A 27,062-nucleotide genomic window follows, 5' to 3' on the forward strand; every position below is an offset into this window, starting at 1 on the left:
CCCAGCCCTTTCCACATGTTTCTGGATGACATGCGAAGGAGGAAGGGAGAGAGCACAGCTGGGAACCACCCTCGTTCCCAGCCTTCCCAGGACTAAGGCAACATCAGACAGCAACGTGGAAGCAGAGGCAGGTCCAGGGCCTGTGGTCACTAGGATTATTATGTGGAAAGCACCACAGAGGAAAAGTTGAGAAACAATATATTGCCCAAATTTTTCTGCCACAAGCAAGTATTACTTTTATCACTGGAAAAATACAAAATAAACATTATTTTTAAGGGACTACAAGTTCCCCATCCTAAAAGAATTCACAGTGTTTCCTACTGTTCAAGAAATAGACACTGAATGACCTACGATGACAGAAGACATTTACAGGGTGCTTTGGGTGCACAGGGAGGGAGCAGCTCAGCCTGCCTGGGGACAACAGGGAAGGCTTCTCACAAGAGGGGATGCCTCCTTGGAGAGTTGGGGACGACATGAGGATGAGTGAGATCTCAGCAGGTAGACTAGGGCAGGAGACGTGGAAAGGAATTCCAGGCAGAAGGAACACTGTATGTGAAGGCACAGAGGCATGAGAGTGCTTGTACTGGATACAGCTGGACTATCGGGTGAATGGGAGAGAGCGGCGGTGGATGTGAGTTTGGAGCATAATATAGGGTTAACTCAGCAGACCAGGGGTGCTCCAACCCTGCATGTTCCAAATAAAGGACTGATTCTTGACCAGCTCCTTGGAGATTACCTCTGAGCTCTTGGAATATCCTGCCCAATAGTGTCTGTACACTTGGGGCTTTGGGCCACACCAGATAGTTTATGCTGACACTGATGTTCAGTGAAGGCCTGAGTTTGTTTCGTAAGGTCAGTCACACAGGTGAACCATGCCTGTGTGACTGACCCCCAATAAAAACCCTAGATACCAAGACTCGGGTGAGCATTCCTAGTTGGCAATACTTCCTACGTGTTGTCACACAACACTGTTGGGAGAATGAAGCACTGTCCACAGGACTCCTGGGAGGAGATGACTGGAAACTTACACCTGGTGTCCCCTAAACTCCGCCCCACACACCTTTTCCTTCGCCGATTTTAATCTGTATCCTTTCACTGTAATAAACCATAACCCATGAGTACAACAGCTTTTCTGAGTTCTGGGAGCCCATCTAGTGAACCAGCTAATGAATCACCTAACCTAAGGGTGGTCTTGCAGACCTCCACATCAGAGGGTCAAGCAGGAGCAGAGCAAAAAGGGGCTGGGCCTGTCCGGCTCATGAGTTTGAGTTTCACCCTGGCGGCAGGCATCACGGAACTGAAGGGCTCTGACTTGGGGGCCAGCATGTTGAGGTTAAGTGTGCATTTCTGGGAGATACTCTGGACTACAGGTGGGAATGGATGGGAGGAGGGAGCAGGGCTGGAAGCAGGAAGACCAAGACCAGGGAGGAGGCTGCTAAGCCAGTTTAGGCAAGAGCTGGCCAGTCCTCGGTAGCAGGCAGTGGCCATGGCCATGGAGAAGTGAAATCAAGAGAGAGCCAGGAAATGGATGGCACAACTAGGCTCCGGGGCAAGGGAGACAAGTTTCTGGCCTGGACAAATGGATGAATGACCATATCAGTCACTGAAGTGGGAATCCCACAGGGAAGAGTTGGGGGCTGTTCTGACTACCAGCCTGGCTTCTCTCACTATATTCATCTCTTCCACTCAGGGCAGAGAGACTCTGTGTCTATTCTTTTTTGTCTCCCTGAAGCCATCCCTTCAGCCCTTTGCCTTCAGGGATCATTCACAGATTGCTCCTCCTTAAAAACCACCAAAAGGTGTACTTGGCAGAACTCCCTGCCCTCTGAGTCTCCGCTGGCAGAATCACAAGAAAGGCATTAGCGCCTGCTGTGCAATGGGGAGCCAGGCAGAGGAAACGCCCGGGGTGGGTGGCAGAGGCCTAAGGAAACAAGAGACATGTGAAGAGATTTCAAACACTGAGATGGGTCCTGGGCCAGACACTGGAGAGATGAGAGTCAGATCCCCGGTACGTGGAGTGGGGGTGTGGGACTGAGGGGAACAATGAGGAGAAAAGGCTCTTTGGGCCGCACAGCCCAGGGCCCCAGGTGGCAAGGAGTCAATGTGAACTGTGGTCCCTCCGCGCTTGGCCCCAGGACCAGACATCGCTGAGTGGCCAGGCCCTTGGGGTACCAGTGATCCGACCGGTCACCAAGCCCAGGGTGCATCCCACATGTCCTGGCTGTGCTCTGATGGCCCAGCAGCCCCGACAACGGCACAGCGCCTGCAGCGCCCCTGGGGAGGCATCCTTGGGGAGGCACCCCTGGGAAGTGCTCAAAACCAGCCTGCACTGCTCCTCCGCGCATCACTGTACATCCCAGACAAACGGCTGAGTGCACAACTGGCTTCCAGCCCCCTGGCCTTCCTCCTTCATTGGCTTATTCAACAGTTACAAAGGCCTGAGCTGCAAAGGGCTTCCAGCCCATTCTACCCAGAAGAGGGCCCAGAGTGAGAAAGGCAGAGAGGAAGTACACAGGAGGGGAATCAACCAGCCTCTAGGTCCCAAACTGGGACCCAGTGTATCAAGAGCCCCTTATAAATTCATTCCCAATAAGGGAATATGGGAAATGGTGGAAAACTCAGGCTCTGGAATCAAGGAGTCTGAGCCTGGAATCCCAAACTGGCCATTTACTAGTGACTTTCTTATCTGTAAAACGGAGAGAACCCTACCTTTCAGGGTTGATACACGGATTAGATCAGCTAAGGCCTAAAATCCCTCATATAGTAAGTGCTCAATAAATGCTATCTGTTTTTACTGTTGGCTCTCTAAGCCTGGGGGTCGGAGAGGAAACTTTTGAGCGTTAGGTCCTGCAGGTATTACAGTGAGACACAGTTCCCACAGCGCTCCCAACACAGGCCAGATGGGTGAGAGGATCACATAGTTTGATCAAGGCTGTGCCGAGCGAGAACCCTCTTTGAGAGACCATGTGATCCCTCCTTTCATGGGTGAGGAAACAGAGATGTGTAATAGCTCCTCCAAGGTGTCACACAGCAGGGCAGCAGCAAAGCCCAGGCCAGAACCCGGGGCTCCAGATTTCTATTTCACTGTTTATCTCCCCATGGAAACTTACAAAACCAAAAAAGAGGATGTCACAAGTCAGGTCATGGAAAAAAACATTAAATGACTCGCTGTGGTGCAGGGTACACAGTTAGCGCCCTATCCAGATCCCCTCTTCCAGGCCATGTACTTTCCCTCCGCTGCTGTGAGTACTGGCTGCTAGTGGCTCACAGCTGTCCCCTCCTCTGGACAGTCAGCACCCCTCCCCACTCCTGCCCCACCCAGCTGATGGAGGCTGCCTCGCCCAGATTACACCCAGTGTTGTGCTGGCAAATGGTGAACAACTGGCTTTTTGGTGGTAGGGGAGAGGGGACCCCTGGTTTGTGTGTTTGCCACTTTCTGTGGTGTAAATACTCCCACGGTGGCCGTTATCAAGCCATTAACATGACATCACTAAATGTAGAGTTTCAAGGAGACCCTCCATCATATGGTATTTCTGCCATGAAGATAAAATAGACAAAAATAACCATAAGAGCCCAGATAAGAGAAAACTGTAATAAAATAAGTGGGAAGTGATGAGTTTCAAACATTTATTACTGTTGTTTTTAGTACTGGTTATTTAGTTATAAGCTGATATAATTTAATTTTAATAGTGGCTCACAAAACTCCTAAAACTTTGACAATTGGATCCTCCGAGGCCATAGGGGTCAGGTCCAACACATCACTGACTGACACTTTACCCCATTCCTGACAGCCCAAGGCCAGTGACTGACATGAGGGTGCAAAAAGCTGGCCCCTAGTCTCATCTAGGGAAGAAGTCTGTTATATGATTAATTTTAGAGCCCCAGTGAATCAGGCTATAGTTAGACTTTACATCGGGTCACTTCCTCCACTGGCTCCTCCTCTTTCCCTATCCTGACCCCCCCACCCCTTACAGGTTTTTCAAGAAATCACATGTACCAGGGGGAAGGTATAGCTCAAGTGGTAGAGCACATGCTTACCATGCACAAGGTCCTGGGTTCAATCCCCAGTACCTCCTCCAAAAAATTAATAGCTAAACCTAATTACCTTCCCTCCAAAAAAAAAAAAGAATTCCAGGAGGCTTTCTGAAGGAGGTGGGATTCAAACGGTGGGTGGGATTCAGGTTTGGAAAAGAAAAGTGAGAAGATACTCGAAATGAAGGAAGTGATTTAATCCAGGTTACACCAACCACCGTGCAGATGGCCAATCCCTCCACCAGGCTGGCAGAGTTCTCACAGTGACAAGACATGGACCCTGGGGCCACCCATTAGGGACAGCCAAAGCTGGAGGCGAGGGTGTTTCTGTGGCTACAGTCTGATGGAGAAAGTTAAACTGTTCCTCTGTTAAGATGAGTGACTCCGTGGCAAGGACATTGTGGCATCCTCGTTTGCACTAAAACATGGAGCTAGAAGGTCATTTTCAAACCATCAAGTGCCACTGATGAATGAAAAACTTGAGGTGGTATGAGAGTACATAGCATTAATTTTAATCATTACATTGCCTTTGCTTTTTTAAAAATTTTAATTGTGGTAAAATAGATATTAATATAGAATTTACTGTCTTTGTTTTTGCTTTTAAGGTTACCTTCAACAGACAGCAATAATGCTCACTTTTCATTTGCAGAAGTATGTAACGTTTCCCTTTAAACTAACTTGTACAGAATGAATCTATTTCAAGAAAAATATGCAGAAAATATTAAAAAATTGATACAGATGTGGAAAATTCACAAAGGCAGAACACAAAAACCCTAAATTTCACCAACTAGCCCAACATTATCATTTTAAGATAGAAAAATTGCACACAGAAAGGATAAGGGAAATTTAGCAGTTCCTTGCTAAGTTAACTAATTAGTTGTAGAAACTAACTAGATCATATGACCAATTAGTTGCAGAAACAGGACTGAAACCCAGGTCCTGGAATTCCTGTTTTCATGTTTCTCACTCTGTGCAGCTTCTCTTTTAAAGACGGATGAAAAACAGTACGTTCTTTTCTAGAACACACCTTTCCAAAGCTTTCATCCTCCCTCCAAAAGATACACAACACAGAATCTACCAGGTTTTTTTCACTCAAGACAGGAAAAAGCCACCTTCCCTGTCAAATCAACCTCACTGATGGTTTTCAGAGTAGAGAAGGCACTCATAGATAACAGGGTGTGCTGGCCTGGAAAGGACACAAATCCTCTTGAAATCTGTCACCTCTGAATTCATCATTCTGCTAACAACAGATATCAAAGCTGGAAAGGAAAGAAAATTTGGCATTTTGATGCCAGCGTCTGCCTCCAGCTGTTCCACTGGGCATGCCTGTCAAAGAGGTAGCCTGTTTGTTTTCTAAACTAAAACGTACAAGCAGAGTGGTTTAAAATGCATCTTGATGAGAACCATGAAGCAGGAAACTGACTGCCTTTGCCATTAAACGGCTTTGAAATGCCAGGCTCCCTCTTAAACCTCTCCGGGACTCAGGTTACCCACTCTCAAATAGAAACGATCATTCTTGTTTATTTCAATACTGTTTCAATGGCCACTGAATGTTCTGCAAGACAACTTAACAGTTTACGTAATGTTTCCTCAGACCTACTGTCTCATTTGACCTGTACAATTGTGTTGATGGCGGTTTTATTATTTAATGGATGGGGAGACAGTGTCCGAAAGAGACCATGTGACTTGTTCATGATTGTAACTGGATCTCAAACCCAGATCCTGTGACTCTAGACCACCCGTCTTTAAAAAGTTGGAAGGATATCACAAATGTTTCCCAAAGCATATTCTTCAGAATCCCTGTAGATAGATAGATAGATAGATAGATAGATAGATAGATAGATAGAAAGAGTTGCTAATTATTACTTTTAAAAAGAGGTGCCATAAATAACATCGTATTCAAAATTTCAACAGCTTCTTTGCTGCCACAGGGACTTTCATATGAATTGCAAATCTCCAAGAGGGAACAAAAGATGAAGCATTGCTAAAGCTGATTTGTCAAACTGTCAATATTGTCAAATTTATCTCTCTTTAAAAATCAATATTCCAGAGGACATTTTGGGAAATGCGAGACTATCCTATTGTAGTTACTCTTAGTTCTATTATTGCTTTCAGTTAGGTTATCTGTTGCTTTATAGAAACTGCTAAGCTGTCTTCACGTTAGCATACAGAAAACAGGCCTTTCTACAAAGCCTGTCTTTCAGGCCTATAATAACTAGGCTATCCGTTTGCTGCATAAGGCAAAACTTTGAATGGCAAAGCTTTCCATCATCATATTTGATTATGTCCAGATATTTTCAGAGAAGCTGAACATTCTGTGTATGTCTGTGTGGCTGAGCTGCATGTCTCAAGCAACCAATATTTATTTAATATTTATCCTGCCTTTTATCTGTGTTCAGTTGTCTCTCTGTGGGCCCCCTGAGTCAAGAAGATACCCTCCTCTCCTGAGGCCGCTCAACTCCCACACACAGTGATAAGAGGACAGAGATCATAAGGAAGGAATAAACTCTAAATAATTTTTGTAATCAGAGGTCCCACATTTTCATTTTGTACCAGGCCCTGCAAATTTATGCAGCCAGTCCTGAACAACCCATGTTTAACATAAGCTCCATGAAGGCAAAGACCTTATCTGTCTATTCCCAGCACCTACCATCACGCCCAGCACAAGAAAGGGACAAACGATGTATGTATTGAACCAACAGGTACAAGGAAAGGGCTGCAGAGGGGAGCCACCTGGTCCTTCCTCTTCCTAACAAAGTGTAGGACCCCCCCTTATATTTTGAGGGCATTCACATGTAAAACAGGATCAGTCACCGACTGGGAATGAAAACTCATACACAGACAAGGCCGGCTCGTGAAATTAAAACCCAGCCTGTAGGAAGGCAAGCAAGCAAAAGACAGGAAGCAGGCAGACACACTGTCCTTTCCCCAGATAACGGTACATTTTCCATCACTTTTCCAGGCGACAGACAGTATCAGAAAAGAGCCCTAACCTGAATGTGATGCATTTTCCTTCCCATCCCCATCCAATATCTGCCCCCCTTCCTTCCCTTTCTAAGCCAGCTATCTCTGATCCCCAGCACCTCTCAGCTGCTAAAAGCCTGAAAGGTTTAATCTCCAAGAAGGATGCTCCAGGGCTCTGTTATCAGAGTTACTTAATTCTGCATTTGCCATGGGCTTAATCATCTGCATCAGACCACACTCCCGTGACTCATGCACACACACTCGCTCTCCAGGAGCTGAAAGTTGTTCTCACTTCATCAGCACCTCAGAAGCATTAATAAAGTGCAAATGTGCAGTGGCAAAAGCGGGGGCCAGGGAGGAGTTCAGTTTTGTGTTTTTGTTTCTCAGTAACACTGATGTTCTAGCAACACTGACTGAAATTTAAAAAAACAAAACAAAACAAAACAAAAAAAACCAGTCATGGCATCTCACCCCAACAACCAAATGAAAAGTATTCATTTTCCCATGTTTCCTTCCTTATTCTTTATATATCATCGCCATGACAATAAACGCTTTTACATGGTGCTACAACACCTTCAGAGGCCTCTTGTCTAAAGGCTGGGTAATATTCCACCAAATGGCTGAGACCATCTGCTATGGATTAAATGTGTGTGTTTGCCCCAAATTCATATGTTGAAGCCTTTAATCGCTCCCCCCACACCATGTGATGTTATTTGGAGGTGGGGCCTTTGAAAGGTAATGAGATTAGATGAGGTCATGAGGGTGGGGCCCCTATGACAGGATTAGCGTCCTTATAAGAAGAGGAAGAGACCAGAGCTCTTGCTCTCGCTTTTCTTCTTTCTCTCTCTCCCCCTCTCTCCCCTCTCCCTCTCTCTGCCATGTGAGGATATAGCAAGAAGGCAACTGTCAGCAAACCAGGAAGAGTCCTCACCCAGAACTTGACCATGCTGGCACCTTCATTTTGGACCTCCCAGCATCCAGAACTTTGAGAAATAAACATCTGGTTTTAAAGCCACCCAGTCTGCAGTATTTTGTTACAGCAGCTCAACCTAAGACACCATCCAACACTTAACTATTCTCCTCCCACTGGACATTACATAGGTTTGTTACTATATCTAGTGCTGCAAAATCATTTCTGAAAGGGTGTTAGAGGGAGTAGAACTGCTCTGGAATTTTAGCTCTTACTAGCTAGTGAGACCCTAGAGGGGAAACAGTAGTTTTCTCTGACTCGAAGAATTGCTGATGGGAAAGTGCTTTACAACTATATAGCACCCTACAAATTTCATTATGACTAAAGGTGCCAAGCCCTGTCCAAAAAGAATTGCAAACACGTGGTCCCTGCCCACTGGAAACCAGCCATTGAGACAAAGCAATGTGAGCTATTAAAGAGAGGAACCATGACAAAGAAGCAGGAGACTAACCTCTAGGCTTCGAAGTATAAACGTTAGAGGAAAAAAATTAAGTCTTCAAAAAGGCCTTGGGAATTACAAAATGCAATACAGGTTGTAGGCTGACTAGTAACCAGAAAAATGGCATTTAAAAGCAAACTGTTTAAAGTAGAGGCTAATAATTTGGCAGTTACATGCAAGGCGTCATTTGTGGGCTTGGAGAAAAAATAGCTGCAGCCAGGAAGATAATAAGCTGTGTCCTTTGGAGATTAGAGCCACGAGCCATGAGCCATGAAAAGAAAATCTGTCCCTTAAATATCACTAATATTTTTTAAGATAAATGAGCTATAGTATCAAAACTAAAATTGTATTTTTTGAATATATTTTATGAAGACCCTATATATAGTAAGAGTATGTTGTTAAGGGGGCTGGACAAGGATTCTTTTGTTCAGTTAATAAATATTTATTGGTGCCTATTACATGCTAGTCTTACATTTGAGAATGAACAAAAAATGAAGAAGATGAGCTCCCTGCCTTCAAGGAGCACATAAAAGCCCAGGATAAACGTGAGATCTGCCATCCTACAAAATACCTGCAAAGTGCTGTGGAAGCAAAAGGAGGAAGCAAGTAATTCTACCAAAACAGAGGGGGAGTTCAGAAAAATTCTCGCAGTTGAAACCACGTTTGATCTGGATCTTAACGGGTCAATATTCTCCCAGGCAAAGAAGAAAGAACATGGATATGTGTGCCCATCCCTAGGATAGAAAGCAGAAAAAATTCCAGATCCCAAAAAGACAGAGTTCCAGGCCATCTTGTTCTGAGTAGTCTAAATTTATCTGCATCAGCATTACTTTGGGTGCTTGTTTCAAATGCAGATTGCTGGGCTCCAACACACACCTACTAAATCCCATGGTGGGGTCCAGCAGTTTGTACCTTACTAGACTCCTCCAGTCACTCTGACACATAACAGCATTTAAAAACTAGTGGTACCAACAACACAATAGCACTTTCCAAGCACAAATCAAGTCACAGCTGTCCCCTGATGTAATCAGCTGTCAATGGTCTGGAAATGCACCAACAGAGCAGGAGAGGGGTGAGCATGCTGCCACCTCCTTCAGGTCACCTTCAAAGACTCAAACCCCTGACCATCCACTCATCCTTGACAGCCAGCCAAGGCTGGTTGAGATGGATATATTCCCTAATCGGGCAGACACCATTTTGTTCGCTTAAAATTGGTTTTCCAACAGGAAGGCTCAGTAACAACAGATGAGACACGAAGGACAGTGGCAGGAGCCAACCAAGCCCCACTCTTGTCATCTCTCAACCACTGCCTCTTACTCTCACAAATCAGACTGGGACACCCGAAGACCCTGAGTGAGGAAAGGGGAGAGGGAGCTCCTCTGACATCCACTGGTAGTTGAACCAGTGTTGAAGCTCAGGTGATGGAAAAGCCCGGAAGCCAAAGCAGATGTTCAACCCAATTAAGTGGTTCCATGAGAAAATGAGAGCTTGCCTGCCGAGACATCTGGTGTCCATTAACCTCCTAAGCAGAGCTGTAGCAGAGCCATCTGCCGGAATAGACTCTCTGGAGGCAAGGAGCTTCTTCCCCCACCTCTGTGTGCCCTGCACGCTTTCAGCAAAGGCCCGGCCTTAAGAAGAGAGGGAAAGACATTGGTCCATTTGATTCCTTCCAAACTCAAGGGCCAGCAAAGAGCATGGTCAAGAGACACCCTACAAGGCTGCCGTCATAGGACGTGATGCTTGCCATCAGGGAAAGTAAACTGATATCAAGGAGAGCTTATTCAGTCTCAATTGTGTATGAGACTCAGGGAGACCCTGTACAGACTGGGTGCTACTAGAGAAAGGTGGTGTCTAAGTGGTGCAACTGACCAATACAGAGGGAGGAAAGAAAGTAACATTTAATTTGAGGACCCACCATGGGCCAGGCAATGTGCCAGGCATTTCAGGTACATTTATCTCATTTAATCCTTACAACAACTTTATGCCCTAGGTGCATTTTACAAATGACAAGACTGGGATTCAAACGCATAACTTTTGGGAAAATTTCAACGCATCTTTTGCCAGATGATGGTGCCACAATTAAGCCAGTGTCTTTGCTTCAGAGGATGGGTGGGAGGGATGGGGGAAGGGCTATAACAAAAGCTATTTGTGGGACTATAACAAAAGATTATGCATGGATGAGGTTTGCTGCCTTTGATGCTTTTGAAGATGACCAGACTGAGGCTTGAAATGTATCCATGGAAACAGCTACGGTAGGAGCAGAGGCCAAATTAGTTCACCCTTGAGGCAGTTGAGCTGGGGACTCTGGAGACTGTTCCTTGATGGAGAGAGAGCAGTGTCAGCTCCCACTTCATCTTCCAGGCTCTGCCTCCCCTGCCCCACAGCTGGACCACCGAAAGGCTCTGTCTCCTCCCAAGACACCAGCCAATCCAGTCACCAGGCTTTCAATGAAGCCAAGCCTTAATCACCTCTGAGCCCCCAGTTCCACCTCCCAGGGAGGCCCCAGGTCAGGCTGTCCCAGTGGCTTGTGCTAGTCGGCCCTGCTCTAGCAAAGACTCGGGCCCCACCCACGAACTCTGGTCTGGAGCAGAGGATTTACCGCCTCTGCTCAGACCTCCAGATAGAAGCTGCCTGCCTGCCTCACCCAGCCCCCTCCTAGATGCCTGCCCTAGCTCTGTCCAGCCCCTAGGAGCCCTCCCTCTTCTCTGTGAGAAACCCTAGACTGACATTCGGCCTGATTCTCCACTGAGCCTGCAGGCCTTAGACTCTGCCTTCACTCTACTGCTTCTCCTGCCAGCATCCACTCTCCATACCAGGATGGTGGTCCCGTTCCCCAGCTGCCTGCAGGGTTGGCAGCCCACAGCCCTCAGCTGAGCCCATCTCCAGACGCCCTAAGCCTCTCCAAAGGTCACAGCCCCCTCTGGGGGGACGCCAACCCCAGTGGCAGGTTGCTGTGGGGGTATAAGTTCAGCTACCTCCCCAATTTGAGACAATTCTGGAGGCCACTCCAGCTTCAGCTCTCCTTGTGAGATCGGCTGAAGCTTCTGATGTGATTGCACAGCAAATCAGCTCTCCCTTTGCCCAATCCTGCTTCCTTCCCTCCTGCGCAGATGTTGATTTTAAAAGCAATCCTCGATAAACCTACTGCACAGAAGTCTCTGACTCCAAGTCTGTTTCCCAGTGAACACAGCCTCATAAAGACATATTTGCCCTCTTTAAACTGGGGGGCACTATATCCCATGTCCTCCCCAGCTTGTCCCTGCAGCTGCAGCTTGTCCCTATACTGGAACAATCACCCACTTCCCCAGGCTCAGGAGAATCACCTTGAGCACTGAACCTGGCTAATGCTAATCCTAATTCCATAACACACTTGCTGGGCACCTTAGGGAATTACTTAACCTGTCTGAGTCAGTTTCCTATCTATAAACTGATAAGTGAACATGGGGCAGTAATCATCCTTGTAGCTCATAGCATTTTTATTTTATTCATCAACAAACACTTATTGAGAACTGACCACATGTTTTCATCCCTCAGACCCCAGCTTAGATGTCACTTCCTCCAGGAAGCCCTCTCAAGCCCCAAAGCTGGGATATATAACTTTCTTCTGTGTTCCTGCAGTCCCTGATCTTACCCTTCCTGTAGTTCTTACCCCCTGAACATAATTACCTACTTTATGCCTTTCCCTCCGTTGTACCATGGGCTCCATTTATTCACCTTTATCTCCTCCATGCCTAGTGCAGAGCCTGGTCCATGGTAAAGGTGTAAAAATCTTTGTAAACTAACCAAGTCATTAAGCTAGGGCTGCAGGGAAGGCAAAGACAATATCCTGCATTCACGAAGCCCTTTACAATGTGCAAATTGCTTTCATACCCAGGTCTCATTTGGTACTCAGAACCACCTTGCAGGGTAGGCAGGGCTGGAACAGTATTCTGATTCCATAGATGTAGATGCAAAGGCCAGACTATGCCAAACTGACTTACAGACTGTCAGCAGGTGCACCTCCCTTATAATCCCCCTCCCCCACCAAAACAGCTAGTGGGAGGCCCGCCTCGACTCCACCATCCCCAGCCCACTCTTGGGATCTGTGACTTCCCTCATCCAGAGACCAACATCCTAACACTGAATGAAGGAAGCCATGAAGCATCTGGAGACCCATCTTGGGAACTAAACTATTTAGACCCCCAAGGCGGACTATCACATGTGACAAAAATCCAAGGGAGCGGGGCCCTGCGTGACACTCAGGAAAGCTGGCAAAGGCAGAGGGCATGCCTGCCTGAAGCGCTGCAGGAGTGGAACCCTCAGATCCTGGCCTCTCAACTCTGAGCAGAGTGTTAGCTCATAAAGCAGGAAGCGCACCCCAAGAGAGCAGTGGGGATTGGAGCCGCGCCCCCAGTCCTCCTGTGCCATCCACAGTGGGGCGGGGCGGGGCGGGGGTGGGGGGACCCCCTCCCATCCCGCCCTACCCCCTCCCCCAGGCCTGCGCTAGCTGTGCTTTTCTCCCACTGGCTTCCCCGCTGAACTTATCTCCATTTCTGTGTGGAACACTCGCTGTCTCAGCTCCCTCAATATCCTATCAGTCGGGAGATAAAATGAGGAAAAAGGGAGGGGCCTGCACACAAAAGCTCTCTTCCAGCTGCAAAATAGAAATTCTTTTCTCCTCTGCCCCATGGGGGAAAAGAATTCTACACCTAAACACAGTACCAAACAGATCTTAACTCTCCCTAGGGTCTTTTTTTTTTTTCCAGTCCTAAATAAATGAATGATTTTTCTCTAAAGGAACTGTGATAATACAATTAGCGATACACAGAGGCCTTAGCTGGGAAATCACTGGCCCTCCCATCCCCCAGCCCCGGCCAACGTAGGAGTCAGGCTTTGAAAAGAAGAAATCTATTGTCATTGGGGAACACGGAGCTAAATCACCAACCCCAGCAGAGTGGCGGTGCTGAAACCTCCCTTTGTGGAGGGAACCAGGAGGCTGCACGTTAACGGCTGGACATTATTTGCGGCAACACGGAGGCCTATTCTTCTTGTTTAAGCTTGTTTAAGCTTCCATGGGCCATAAACATTGATAACCATTTAGACTGCAGCACCTTCATGATGTAAAATCATTTGTCCACCTGGAACTCTGGGAGAAAATCTCCTTTTAGACACCAGCCAATCATGGGAGGAACACCCAAAGAAATGCTGATTTGGATCTGAAAATGGGTGGTGAACTCTAGACCACAGCTACCCAGTCGAAATCTGAAGCAAGCTACTGCGCTATTTTAAGTTTTCAGGTAGTCACATCAACAAATAAAAAGACGGAGAGGAGGGGTGGGGGAGGGGCAAAATAAGTAATGGGGATTAAGAAGTACAAACTACTAGGTATAAAATAAGTTACAAGGATGTAATGTATAGCACAGGGAAAATAGCCAATATTTTACAACTTTATCTATTAGAATACTGAATCACTATGTTGAACACCTGAAAGTAATACAATATGGTAAGTCAATTATAATTAAAAAATAATAAAATTAAAATTAAGAGGTAAAATTACTTTTAACAATACATTTTGTTCAACCCAACATATCCAAAATATTATTATGTCAACATGTAATCAATATAAAAAATTATTACTGAGATTTTAAAAATTCTCCTTATTCTGTAGTAAGTTTTCAAAATACATATGTATTTTACATTTATAACATGTCAAGATTCAGACTAACTGCATTTCATAGCTCTGTAGTCAATTGTGGCTGGTGGCTACCATGTTGGACAGTGCAACTCTAAAGTTTGCAGAATGTATCTAATTTGATCTTTACAGCAAGTCCCCTGAAGCAGGCATTAGCATCACCATTTCATAGATGAGAGAGTTGAGGTTCAGAGAGAATAAATGAGTTGGCCTCATGCAAATTCAGAATCTACATCTCCTGTCTCCTGGTCCTAAGCACTTACCATTTTCTCACACTTACACAAAGCAGGATGAAAATAATGACAAAGATAAATCCAGTGCTTACATAACACAGATGCAAGATTCATAACAGCCAGAGGTGGAGGCAACCCAAATGTCCATCAATGGATGAATGGATAAACGAAATGTGGTATATGCATACAACAAAATATTATTCAGCCTTAAAAAGGAAGGAAATTCTGACACATGCTACAATATGGATGAACCTTGAGGACGTTATGCTAAGTGAAGTAAGCTAGTCACAAAAAGACAAGCACTGTATGATTCCTTATGTGAGGTCCCCAGAGAAGTCAGACTCATAGAGACACAAAGTAAAATGGTGGTTGCCATGGTCTAGGGGAGGGTCATGGGAGTTACTGTTTAATGGAAACAGAGTTTCAGTTTGGGAAGATGAAAAACATCTGGAAGAGGATGGTGATGATGGCTGTACAACAATGTGAATGTACTTAACCCCACCAAACTGTACACTTACAAACAATTAAAATGGTCAATTTTCTGTTATATTTTTCCACAATTTTAAAAATTAGCTGTAAAGAGAAATGCAGGTGCTGTGTTAAACTCTAGAAGCATATCCACATCTTATCCTCATAACAAACTCACTTCATAAAGTAGGGTAGGTTATTATTTCCGCTGTACTGATGAGGAATTTAAGGCTTAAACACATTAAGCAAACAGTTCAAGGTCCCACGGCCAGTGAAGAGTACAACCAGGATTTGAACTCAGGGAGTCTGATTCCCAAGCTCGTGGTCTTAAATATGATGTCCTCCACAACATCCTCTCTGATTGTCCCCAAATAGAAACAGAAATAGAAATAATCCAGGAAGGAAATGGAAATGACATTTTTTACAATCTATTCTCAGCACAACAGTCACAAAGCCCCCCTTGAAACATAAATTTGATCAGGCCACTCGCCTTCTTGGAGCCAGCTTGCAATTAAGTCCAAGTTCTTTATTCCCAGCCCCAAGCCCTGCAGGATCATGGCCCCTTGATACCTCTCCAATCTCATCTCCCCCTTGGCTCATCATGCCCCTGCCACTGGCCTCCTGCATCTTTCTTAAATCTGCAAAGCCCAGGGCCTTGGCACACTGTTCCTAACTCCTGGGAGGCACTTCCACTGACATCTGTACGGCCAGTTCCTCTCCTCATTCAGGTCTTTAGCCAAAGGTCTCCTTATCCCAGAAGGCTTCTCTGTCCCCTGTCTCTAAACTAGGATACTTCCTCACTCTCAGCCCAGCACCCTCCATCCCTCTCCTCTTTTCTTCATTTTCCTTTGTAGCACCTACCATTGCTTGACATTGTAATGTGTACATGCTTGTTCCATTGCTGTCTGCCTCCCTCAGTTCATTCTACTATGGAGCAAACAGAAATCCCAGAAGGGTCTTACAGACTCACCCACTCTTCCTGCCCCCACCTCCTCAGACTCTGCTGCAAACGCATGCCTTCTCTCCTCATTACAAGAGGAGAGAAGAGTTCTGGGGAGTTGTGACTAGAACCCACAGATGTTGCAGCTCAAGTCAGTGGCTCTCTCACTGTACCATGCCACCTTCCAGAGGATCTGCATCCATTTTTAAAGGCCTCTTCAAATATCTCCTTATTGGTCAGAACTCAGTCAACCCCCTAAATGCTTGAAAAGAGAAGATGAGGGAGTCCTGGTTAAGCAGAGGCTCTGATGTCCAGGTGACCCCAAGTCTGAATCCCAGCCCCAGTGTATGCCAGCTGTATGACTGAGCAAGTCATCTGAAGAACGCTGTCTCTTTTTCCATGGGGAAATAACTGTACCTATGTCATCCAATGACGGCAAGGATTAGTGGGAACAAACGGCAGACAGTATGCATTCAATTAATGTCAACTGTCATAATTATTACCAGCAAGGGGCTGGGAGGCAAAAAATATCCAGATTTAGTTCTCAGGTTTTGCACTAATACGTGGAGTCTGTGCTTATATGACACCAAAACAACCATGTAAAGCGTTTGAGAAGGATCTCAACCATTCAGATGTTTGGTAGATGAAGCACATGTTGAATTTCACAGCTTTCTCCCCTATCAATATTTTACCTTCCTCACATCCTTCTGGGGATATTATAAATATCTAAGTGATACTTGTAAAGTGTTCACAGATTCTTTTTTTCCCTAACAGATATGAGTACTTAAAAATATAAAATATCTTTATAGCACAGCTACCATGAACAGTTTTTGAGGTAGAAAAAAGGATAAGCTGAGGAATGAAAAATTTGCAATTCATTTTATAAGCGAAGAGCCAATTTCCTAAAATACAAAGAGTTATTTCCAAGCCATAGGAAAAGATAAACAACCCAGTAAAAAAGTAAGAAACTGACATATAAATGGTCAACAACTTCTCCAATAATGAAAGAAATACCAATTAAAATGACAATGAGATTACTTTTCACTTATGAGATGAGAAAAAAATGAAAATATTCACTCTTGCACACAACAAATATGTGGGAAAACAGTTACTCTCACATGCTGCTGGGGGTGGGAGGTAAAAACTGGTGCAGCTTCCCTTGGAAGACAACTTGACACCAGCTATTGAAATGTCAGATGTTTACATCTGTTGACTCAGAACTTCCCCTTCTAAATATATATCCTTTCAAAACATTCACCCATTACCACAAAGATACATGTATAAGGATGTCAAATACACAACTTGTTTATTTATCAAAAAAATCAAAAGCCAAGTAAGCGACCACCGGTGGGGTTTGGCTAAATAGGTTATGGGATAGCCATAGAATGGACCTCTACACATGCACTCAAAAGAAAGAAAGAAAGAAGAAGAAACATGTATCTACACAGAGACTTGTACACAAATGTTTGCAGAAGCATTATTCATAATCGCCAAAAACTGGAAACAACCCAAATATCCACCAACTAGTAAATAAACAAAATGTGGTATATCCTAAAATGGAATAGTATCGAAAAGGAACGGAAGGTCTGTTACATGCTATAACATGAAAGAACCTCAAAAACATTATGGTCCATAAAAGAAGCTAGACACAGACAAAAATATATACTGTGTTTATGATTCCATTTATATGTAAGCCCATAAAAGGCAGATCTTCAGAGGCAGAAAACAGATTAGTGGTTGCCTGGCAATAGAGATGAGGATGGGGGTGACTGCAAATGGACACAAGGAATCTTTTAGGGGTGATGGAAATGTTCTAAAATTGAACTGTGGTGTTAGTTGCACAGTTCAGAAAATTTACTAAGAAGTCAATGAATTATACACTTGAAACAGGTGAATTTGATGGTACATAATTTATACCTCACTAAAACTACTTTAAAAACAGAATGAAATAGATTGATAAATTCTCACATGCGAAGATGTCCGAGATAAATCATTAAACTTTTCTAAAAGAAGGAAAACAGTATGAATAATATTATGTGATTGTTAAGGCAATCACAATGATAGATCGTCATACACACATAGAAAAAAAAATCTGGAGGAATAGATACGAAACAGGTAACAGGGATGTTCTCTCCAGGAGACGGGACTATGAGAAACTTTTACTTTCTTTATGGGACAATTCTGATATATCTAATTTTTTTCTAATTAGGTACTTTTGCTGTATGTTTGAACATTTTCTTAGAAAACATTGTGGGGAAAGTGGGCATTATTTTTATAATCTCAAAAACACAATATAAATATTAAAATAAGCAGGTAAATAAAGGAGTGTTGCTTGAAATTGACTCTGTTTCGCTGATACTGCTGAGTCCGAGTGAAAGATGTCACATCTGGTCACAAGATGTATGGAATCGCTCATTCTCCTGGCTCCACCACAGTCCAGAAAAAAAATCTGAAAGCCGCCCAGCTCTCTTTCTCTCATTCCAAGCTCCCCAAACAAACTATGACTAATTCTGTTCCCCGGCCACCTTGAAGCTGGAAAGAATGAACGCCCAGCAGAGGGGTATCCCCCAGTGTTAACCTATCTATGGATAACAGGGCTCACAAAGCAATTTTTTATAAGTTTGGCTGGGGAAAAAAAAGGATTTCTCAAAGGCTGATAAAATAATCCAATTATTCATTAAGCTGAAGAATGGGGTCCAGGGCCAGAGGACCCCATCAGGATGCAGAGACCCCTGGAAGGCCTAATCTGCCTGACCCACCTCCCTACTTTGGTCTCTCCAAGCTCAGACTCTGGCAGCTCAACAAACTTAAGCAGTTCTTTTCTTAACTTTTTATTGAAGTGTCATAAACATACAGAAAAGTGTACATATTTTAAGTAGAATTATTATGAAGACTCTAAGGATAAATCTTCCCATTTTCCAATGGCCTTTTTCCCCTTCGGCTTCTCCCAGAGGTGAATGGAGCAGCTGAGCTAATAACAGTCTAGATCCACGCTGGACCCACCTCCCTGGAAGTCCGGACTAAGCTGCATGTGCACTGTGGGTGGCAATCATTGTTTCCCACCCCCAAGAGGTGCTTCCAAGTCAGATGCCAACATTTCATGTCTCACAGAACAGGGGTTGAGATCAGCTCAGGCTTTCCCCTGCAAAAAGCTCTCCAGCTGTCATGAAGAAAGATGGAATAACCTCTACCAGACTGTAAGCTCTTCAAGGGCAAAAAGTGTGTCTGTCTCTTCATTAATATAAACTGGTGCCTAGTACACAGTAGGTACTTAATAAATATGTGCTAAAACAAATGCTGATTGACTGGAATAGAAACCAGGCCACAAAGCAGAAACCCCAAGGGCTGGGAAAGGGCTACTGCTAACCCAGATGGTGCGTTGGTGCCAATTAGTAAGAGAAAGCCCTTTCTCCCGGCTGACACACCGCCATGCCAGGGCAAAGTGCTGGGTGAGCAGAGTGTGGACTGGGTTTCAGGCCCTATCTCTCAACCAAGTGCCCTTGTGTAGGGGGCAACCTGCATGGCCATATGGTGGCCTTGCGTTGGTATCTCTACTGCCTCTTGTGCCCATTGCAAGTACAAGTTGTGCAGGCTATCCCTTGCCAGGCCTCTAGGCAGATGCCCAGTTTGTCCACAGGAAAGGCTGACCTGAAGTGAAAACCAAAGGCCTAGAAAAAGCCTTCCTACAATCAATAAATGCTTGTCAGTTAATTATAGGAACATGTAGTCCCAAACCCCGCATCATCTGAAAAGGAAACGCAGAATTTCCCTCTGCCCACTTCCACTCCCTCCACACTCCTAAGCAAGAGCAAAGCAGATGGGAAAAAGAGAAGAGAGAACATCCTGCTTCACACCACAGACTGTCCTCTTCCTATGGAAACAGTTCCCTGAGCTTCATTCCCAAACCCCTCAAGGATGACTTCATCCGTGCATCATCTCTTGCCTAGACTACGACAATAGCCCCTAACTGGTCTCACTGCTTCTCGTCACCTACCCACAATCTATTTTCCACATTCTAGGAGGAAGGACCTTTCTAAAGGAGAAAACTGAACATGTCATCTCCCTGCTTGAATTCTCTAACTGCGCACAGAATAAAAACAAGCTCTTAACATGGCTCATAAGGGCCACTATGACCCTGTTCTGGCCAGCCTCTCCCAGTTCTTGTAACGCTGTCTACCCTCACTGATTTTTTCTTGCTGTACCTACTTTGTTATAGTTCCTTCCCCATTTTCCCTTTTTAATTCTCCAAGCTTATTGTTCCTGCCACCTGGCCTTTGCACTTGCTACCTCCCAGGCCTGGATTCTCTTCCCCAATTTTTCACATGACATACAAGTGTTAACTCAGAGAGGCTTTTTCTGATCTTTTATCAGAAATTCCAACACCCTCCCCCTTCATCCTCTATTCTATTATTGGGGCTTTTTGGTAATGGTTACTGTTATCTGAATTTATCTTGTTACTGGTTAACCTTTTTATTGCCAGTCTCCCTGCCTTCCCTAATCCCCCTACACCATCCTCACCAACACACACAAGAATATAAGCTCATTTTCCACTCTATCTCTGGCATCTAGAACACAATAGAAACTCAATAAATACTTTTTAAAAGCATTACAATAATTATAACTGTAAGGCTCTTAACAGTTTGCAAAGCATACTCGTATTCATTGCCTACCATAACCTTAAAAGCAATCCCACAGTGCAGGTAGCACAACCCTCATTTTACAGATGAGGAAACACAGGTTCAGAGAGGCCAACCAGCCTACCAAAGATCACACAGCAAGGAAGAAGCTTATTTTACATTGAGACCAGGTTTTCTCCCTCCAAGCCTGGAGTTTTTCCCTCAATATAGGGTTAATATCCAACGGGGCTTTATTCACGGAGCAAAACCTTTACAACACCCAACAGGAACAAAGCAGTTACTTGCAAGATTGGGTTAAGCTCCAAGACAAAAGAGAATATAAAGTTATGAAACCATTTTGGAAGTCATCAAAATAGACAATTATATAAAATGAGCCCCCTCTGAAATCCATGAAGAGAGAAGTTGCAAGGCGTCCAGATGTCGTATCTTAAATCTGATCTGCACTTATGGAATTCCCTGATTCAAATGAAGGCTGGGGAACTTGGGAGTGGAGAATATGGAGAGAGATGAAAAAGGCTGTATCTCTACCCAAGAGTGGCAAAAAGAAACTATGACTAATGGAGAAAATTCATTGTAGGAAACTAACCACATGCTACAGGAGGATCAAATTTCTCACCCTTCAGACCAGAAAGTTAAAAGCATAACAACCAAGGCATGTTTAAAACTATCTTTTCAGCTTCAGCTCAAAACGAATGAGAGTAAAAATCTCTGCGAGGATAAAGTGGCCTTTGGGGAAGGGGAGCTGGGTGGATGGGAGCAAATACTTTCTACTATGTTCATAGTGCTTTATATGTGCCTATGTTATATATTCAAAGAATGAATTAAATTTAAACAAACAATTAAAATGAAAAGGATGACAGGGGCCAGGAAGCAATTTCAACAGGTCAGCTCTTCCAATTCCAGCCTCCCTATCAGATTTCATTTTTTCCAACACAAACAGAGATGAGCCATCAGGTCTATTCTTCGCTATTCATAGCATGACATGTAGGAAGTTCTTCCTTCGGTCTCACTCAAATCGAGGGCACTTCCTCTTCAACTCCTGGAGCTATCGAGCGAAAAAGAACTGTCTTCTCCATACCCTCCACTTTACAGATGAGACCCAGAGAAGGGAAGAGATTTTTCTCAAGGTCCGCAAACTGGTTAGTAGCAAAACTGGAGCTTGACTGCAGATCCCTGCCTCCCAGAGCTATGTTCCTTCTGTGACACCAAGGCTCCCTCTCTGTTCAACATCCAGAAGGCCCAAATACCAATTGCTAATATGCACAGACTGAGTATGAGCCCACCAGGCCATTCTCTAAAGGTCCCACGTTTCCACACTGCAGCTACTTTCTGCCTCCGACCATTCCAAAGCACTCAGCCTGTGGCTCTCCCCTGCAAACAGGACCATCCCCCAAAGGGAATGCAAAACTTGTCGGGCAATGTCACAAAAGCTAGGGAGCACTACCAGAATTTAGTGGGCAGGGGCCGGGGGTGCTAAACATCAGTGGGGTAGGGGACAGTCCACGCAGAGGACTGCCTTGCCCAAAATGCCCTGTGGGGTGCCCCTTCCCCGCCACCTCTGCCTCAGTCTCTGAATCCTTTCCCACCCTTCAAAAGCTGAATGCCCACAGGGTAGAAGCCCTGATAAACGCTAGCTGAATGTTACCAGAAAGAACTACAATAGTGAGCAGCACTGGAAGGATCCTGCAGCTAAACACTGGCGCAGACAATCGTTCCTACAACCCCAGAAAAAAGGACACAGATGTTTTAACTTAACCGATGAAGAAACTGAGGTACTGAGGGGTTAAGTCAGTGGCCAGAGTCATGCTAAAAATTGACAAGGCTGGCACTCCTTAACTGTCTCCCAAATCCACAATCCTAAACACTATCACTTTTAACATACATTGGGCTGTGGAAAATTTAAATTACTAATAAATCACCCATGGCCCAGTCTTATGCCTCACAGACCTCATTGGGATGGCAGACTGCATCTTCTAGCCCCTCCGGAAGTCATATTGAGTCCTGATGGGTCTCACCTCAGACAGGGCTATAGTTTTAAGACCAGATTCCACAGCTCAGTAAATTCCCCCTCCCCCTAAAATGGGATCCAGGGGTGTCTGCAAAGGGTGGCCAACTTGCAAAGGGTATTAGGGAGGAAAAGCTACCCCAGCTGTTTAAGAAAAGATAATTTCACACACACACACACACACACACACACACACACACACATCAGAGAGAACATAGTTTAGAATTATGGGCAGGTTGTTAATTACACACAGGGAGCTTTATCGGGAAGTCCCTGCATCATCCTTAGGCTTTCCATGTCGCTGCAGAATGGGAGACACTTCAAGGACTGACAGTGGTCCAGACCTTTTGAGCAGACAACCTCATTGTGACAAGAAGACCTGAGGCCTTTGGACCTCACTGTACTGGCTGCAGGTCCTAGTCTTGCTGAAGCCAAACCACTGAGAGAGTCACAGAAGCAGAAGAGATCAGTGATGGCAGAAAAGGGGCAGCAGGGCGCTCAGCTGAAGTTCTTCTTCCCATGAGGAGCCCTGTGCCAGTGGTCCTGACCTGCAAGACAGGAGAGGAGAGCAGAGGGGCTGGTGCACAGGGGCTCTCCTACCCTCCTCCCTTGCCCCTCCTCCTGCCACCTGCAGAATCAGAAGCAGAGTCTCCAAGCTGCAGCTTTATAAACACAGGAAAAAAGCTAAAGCAACCTTTAAGCTGCATTACCAGGATCAAGGGATGTGTTATGAGTCTCGCTGGCTTCCACACAGTTCCGAGTACTTTTCAAAGACAGTGCTTAGCTCGGGCTCTGTATTTTTAAGGCATATTAATAATTTGGAACATTTTTCAGTGGCTGCAGACTCAAAAATGGTCCTGCTGTACTTGGGAAGATTTCCCAAAAGATACTGCTCTAGGAGAAGGCCTAGTCTGGCCAGCCAGATTGGTTAAATCTGCCCTAGAAATGAAGTGGATGGAAGATTTGGCAGCCAGACGGCTTTGAAAACGTTGATGAGCTGAAATGTGGCAAGAAGAAGAGAGCAGAAGGTGAGGAAACAAGTCATCTGAAGCATAAAGGAAGAACCTAAGCGTGAGAATGCCTAGCAGAGAAAACAAATACTTCGCACATGTACCACCACGGCCCACCCCCAAGTCCGTGGCAGAGGTGGTCTTTTCCTACAGACCCTGGAACACAGCCTCAGAATCCTTCTCAACCCAGTCCTCCAGCAGCCACTACCAATCCATCACAGTTAGCACTCGGCTGGGGAGCCTTCTATCCTCAGAGAAGAGTTCTCTCCATAAAGGGACACAAAGGGCATGTTAGATATGAACAATTCCCCGCCCCTAATTTAGGAATACACGAAAGTGGTCTTCACATCATGGAAATGTTACAATGGGGATAAGCTTAGACTTACTCTGGTTGTTTCAAAGGACAGAGGTATCTTGCAGTTCTATTCAAGGAAGACCTTTCTAGCAACTTTTCTAGCAGTGGAATAGCCTGATTTATGAAGTGGTCAGTGCTTTGCTACTGGAAGTTCCAATCATTAGCTTTACAGCTGTCAGAGATTCCTGCATAGGGTGGGCATTCAGGCAAGTTCTGTGATTCTAAGTAGGACTCGAGGTTCAGATATAACAACCACATACTGAATATCTAATATGTGGCAGGGACAGGCACGTAGGTTATCATGGTGGATGCTGTGACCCCATTTACAGAGGAGGGCGCTACGGCTCAAGGGGACTGAGTAGCTTCACCCAGTGAGGGACTGGTGGATCAAGAATTCAAATCCCCATCTCCTGACTCCAAATTCTGCATCGCGCCCAGCCCCCAACCACTGCCTCTTTTAGTGGTAAACAAACACCAGGATGAGGCCTCCTCTGAAGCTAACTGGTCCTCTGACAGTACCTACCCTGGCTGCTTTTTCATCCCTAAAGATAACGCCCAGTTGTTATGTGATAGCCCCACATCTGCTGCTCTAAAAATGTTCAGGTCCAGGGCCAAAGCTCCCTCACTGCTAGACAGCAAGCATGTTGTTTGCTCATTCTATCACCAAACTAAAGGGCACAGATGGAATCTTTGATGTTGCACTTAGTATCTCTGCCCTGAAATCCTGGGCATTTTCATTCTTTTGGTTTGAGGCATTTGTGGCTTCTGTTCTAATGCAAAAGTCCCTAAAATGGGGTGACACCTGCATGGATCACTGACTCCCTAGCTAACTGTCAGCTGCGAGGTCCTGAGCAATGGGAGGGAAGACGGAAAACTTTCAATGAGGGAAAGGGAAGAGGGTAGTTTGAACTCCGTGCTCGTCGGCTGTCCTGCAGCAGCATCGTGGCCAGATTCAGATTCCCCGGAATTCCACCTTGTACCTCAATCCCCACTCTTTCAAGTCCCGCCTTGTCCCACTCTCTGGCAACAGTATCTGCCTTACTCCCCAGTGTCTGGGTCCTGTCTCTGAATTGCCCAACCCCATGGCCAGGCCCTGCTTTTTGCAGTATCTTGCTGGTACGATGCAGTATCCCCATCCCAGACACCTGACACTCCCACTTGCATAGACCTGCACCTGCTTAGACTTCCTCTTGCCCCTGTGGAGCTGGGGGCCCCCTCTCCCAGGGGGTGTAGTTATAGCTCCCAGGCCCTCCTGTTACAGCCCCACCTGCCTCCTCCTGCTCCAGTCAACACAGACCACCGTGGACTATGTCTCCAGCACTATTTCCCACTTTCTTGAGTGGACTTCCCACTGCTCCCCGAAGTCACCTCCAGACCACATTCACATCAGTAATTCTATGTCTTTATGCGTGTCCATCTACCTAGTCAGAAATTTCTGCTTCCCACCAGACCTCAGAGAATATTTATCTGTCGCCTGAAACCCTTCCTGGTGATGCCAGTCCCCAGACTTTTCCTGTCTCCCTTTTTGCACTCAATGTCTGTACAACAAAATTAGTCCCTTATTTACACTATTGTCTTCTTCACTGCCTAATGGAACAATTTAGCACACCTGACAGTCTCATCACCACTGAGTATTTATTTATTTATATGTCCAAATAGTTTATAAACGTCAGTGGGTAAAAATATTCTACTTCCCTCTGCACCTGCTCAGCGCCTAGCCAGGGCAGGGTTATAGTAGACTTTCTTCTCTGGAGAGTGCTTGCCCCACCAACAGGGGTAAGATCCTGGCTGGCAGAGTTATGTTGTAAACCCCACACATCACTGTTCACAGCCACTAGTTCACGGGCCACCTAAGCTGGGCCAATCAGAGTCTCTTCCCTAGTGATACCGAAGTGAAAGAGGAGGAAACAAAGGCAAGTGGGAGAGAGACAGAGAGAATGAGTAAGAGACAACCTTTCCATGTGTTCATGCCAGGTGAAACACGAACTTCAGAGCTGTGGGCAACCACTGTCTCCTTGCCGTGTACAAGTATCAGAAAGAGCCAATTTGCTAAGAAGGAAGAGTAAAGCAGATGTGCAGAGAGAAGCCAAAATGAGAGAAAGTACACCAATTAATGTCTAGAGCAAACCAGGGCTCCCCAGCACCCGGTTCCCTGTCCCTGGCCATACCAGGGCCAACTGCATTTCTCCAGCTGCACCTTCATACCCTGCACCTTCATAATAAATGCCATTTTCACTACCACCAGCTTTAGCTGACTTTCGTTGTCATAACCAAAAGTTCTAATTAAAGTGAGGGTACGTGTTAGGTGTTCAGTCAATTCTTGCACATTGACTGAATATATTCCTGATTTCTTACCACAGGCCTCAGTTCAAGTAACACTGGTGAACCTCTTCAGCCTCTCCCACTAGGTGCTTTGAAAAAGGCTTCTAACTAGATCACTTTTCTACTGGCCACATTCACACGTAAGAACACAATACTAAGGTCATTCTCAGACCCACTTGCAACACCTACATGCACCTACAAGCACATCACTTTGACTGCACACAACAGCGACTCGGTACATTTTGCCCTCTTCCTGGGTCTTCGCTCCAAAAAAGACAGAAAACAATGAAAAATAAATAGAATTTATAGCCAAGAGCCTGGGTGACATCTCTGTGGCGGCATTTGGCAGTCGTATACCATTCAACCTCTGAGCCGCATTCAGTAAGGCACTACCACCAGGCCAGCTGTTCTGGGGGGCAGGAGTGGAGTTCTTACCTAGGACTCTCTGGACACTTCAAGCAGCGTTTCTTGAAAAATGTTTATTCTAGAACAGGGATCAGCCAACTACAGTCCATGAGTCAAATCTAGCCCACAGCCTATTTTCACAAATAAAGTTTTATTGGCGCACAGCCAGCCCCATTCATTTCTCCACTGTCTGTGGCTGCTTGTGCACTCAAGAGCAGAGCTGAGCAGAGACCACATGGCCCACAAAGCCTGAAACGTTTACTATCTGGCCCTTTATGGAAGAAGTTTGAGTATCTCCAGGAGATGCCAATAGGTGTACTGTAAAAAATAAAGAAGTAAATACTATCTCAGTTGATGAGTTCAGGAAACGATGGGTTAAATAATGTCTTTTTCCCACAGGACTTATCAGAGCCTTTAATGTATAGACATGCACTATGACCCTCGAAGGAGGGAACACACTAGAATGCCTCCTTTCCTTAACTGAACATTCAGCCCTTTTTACAGAAGACATCTTGAGGACTGGTGTTCCAGAGTACAGAGAGTTCTTTATCTGTAAAATAGAGATGATAATAGCCCAGCTCCACCTGCCCCGCAGGGCTGTTAGAAAGATC

The 27,062-nt window shown here is 45.3% G+C and overlaps 1 protein-coding gene, 1 long non-coding RNA gene and 1 other non-coding gene across 8 annotated transcripts in view; 1 reads left to right on the forward strand and 2 right to left on the reverse strand.

Moving 5' to 3' along the window:
• SRGAP3 (SLIT-ROBO Rho GTPase activating protein 3) overlaps positions 1-27,062 on the reverse strand; it is a 286,557-nt gene that overhangs the window by 169,483 nt on the left and 90,012 nt on the right. The gene's annotated exons all lie outside the window — the stretch shown is intronic.
• Positions 1-27,062, reverse strand: part of LOC140686815 (uncharacterized) — a 41,395-nt gene that overhangs the window by 6,645 nt on the left and 7,688 nt on the right. The gene's annotated exons all lie outside the window — the stretch shown is intronic.
• Positions 4,003-4,076, forward strand: TRNAG-ACC (transfer RNA glycine (anticodon ACC)). The gene has a single exon. It is a non-coding gene; the product is annotated as a tRNA-Gly (tRNA).

This window comes from Vicugna pacos, chromosome 17 (genome assembly GCF_048564905.1).
Source record: "Vicugna pacos chromosome 17, VicPac4, whole genome shotgun sequence".
In the NCBI taxonomy this organism is placed as follows: Eukaryota; Metazoa; Chordata; class Mammalia; order Artiodactyla; family Camelidae; genus Vicugna; species Vicugna pacos.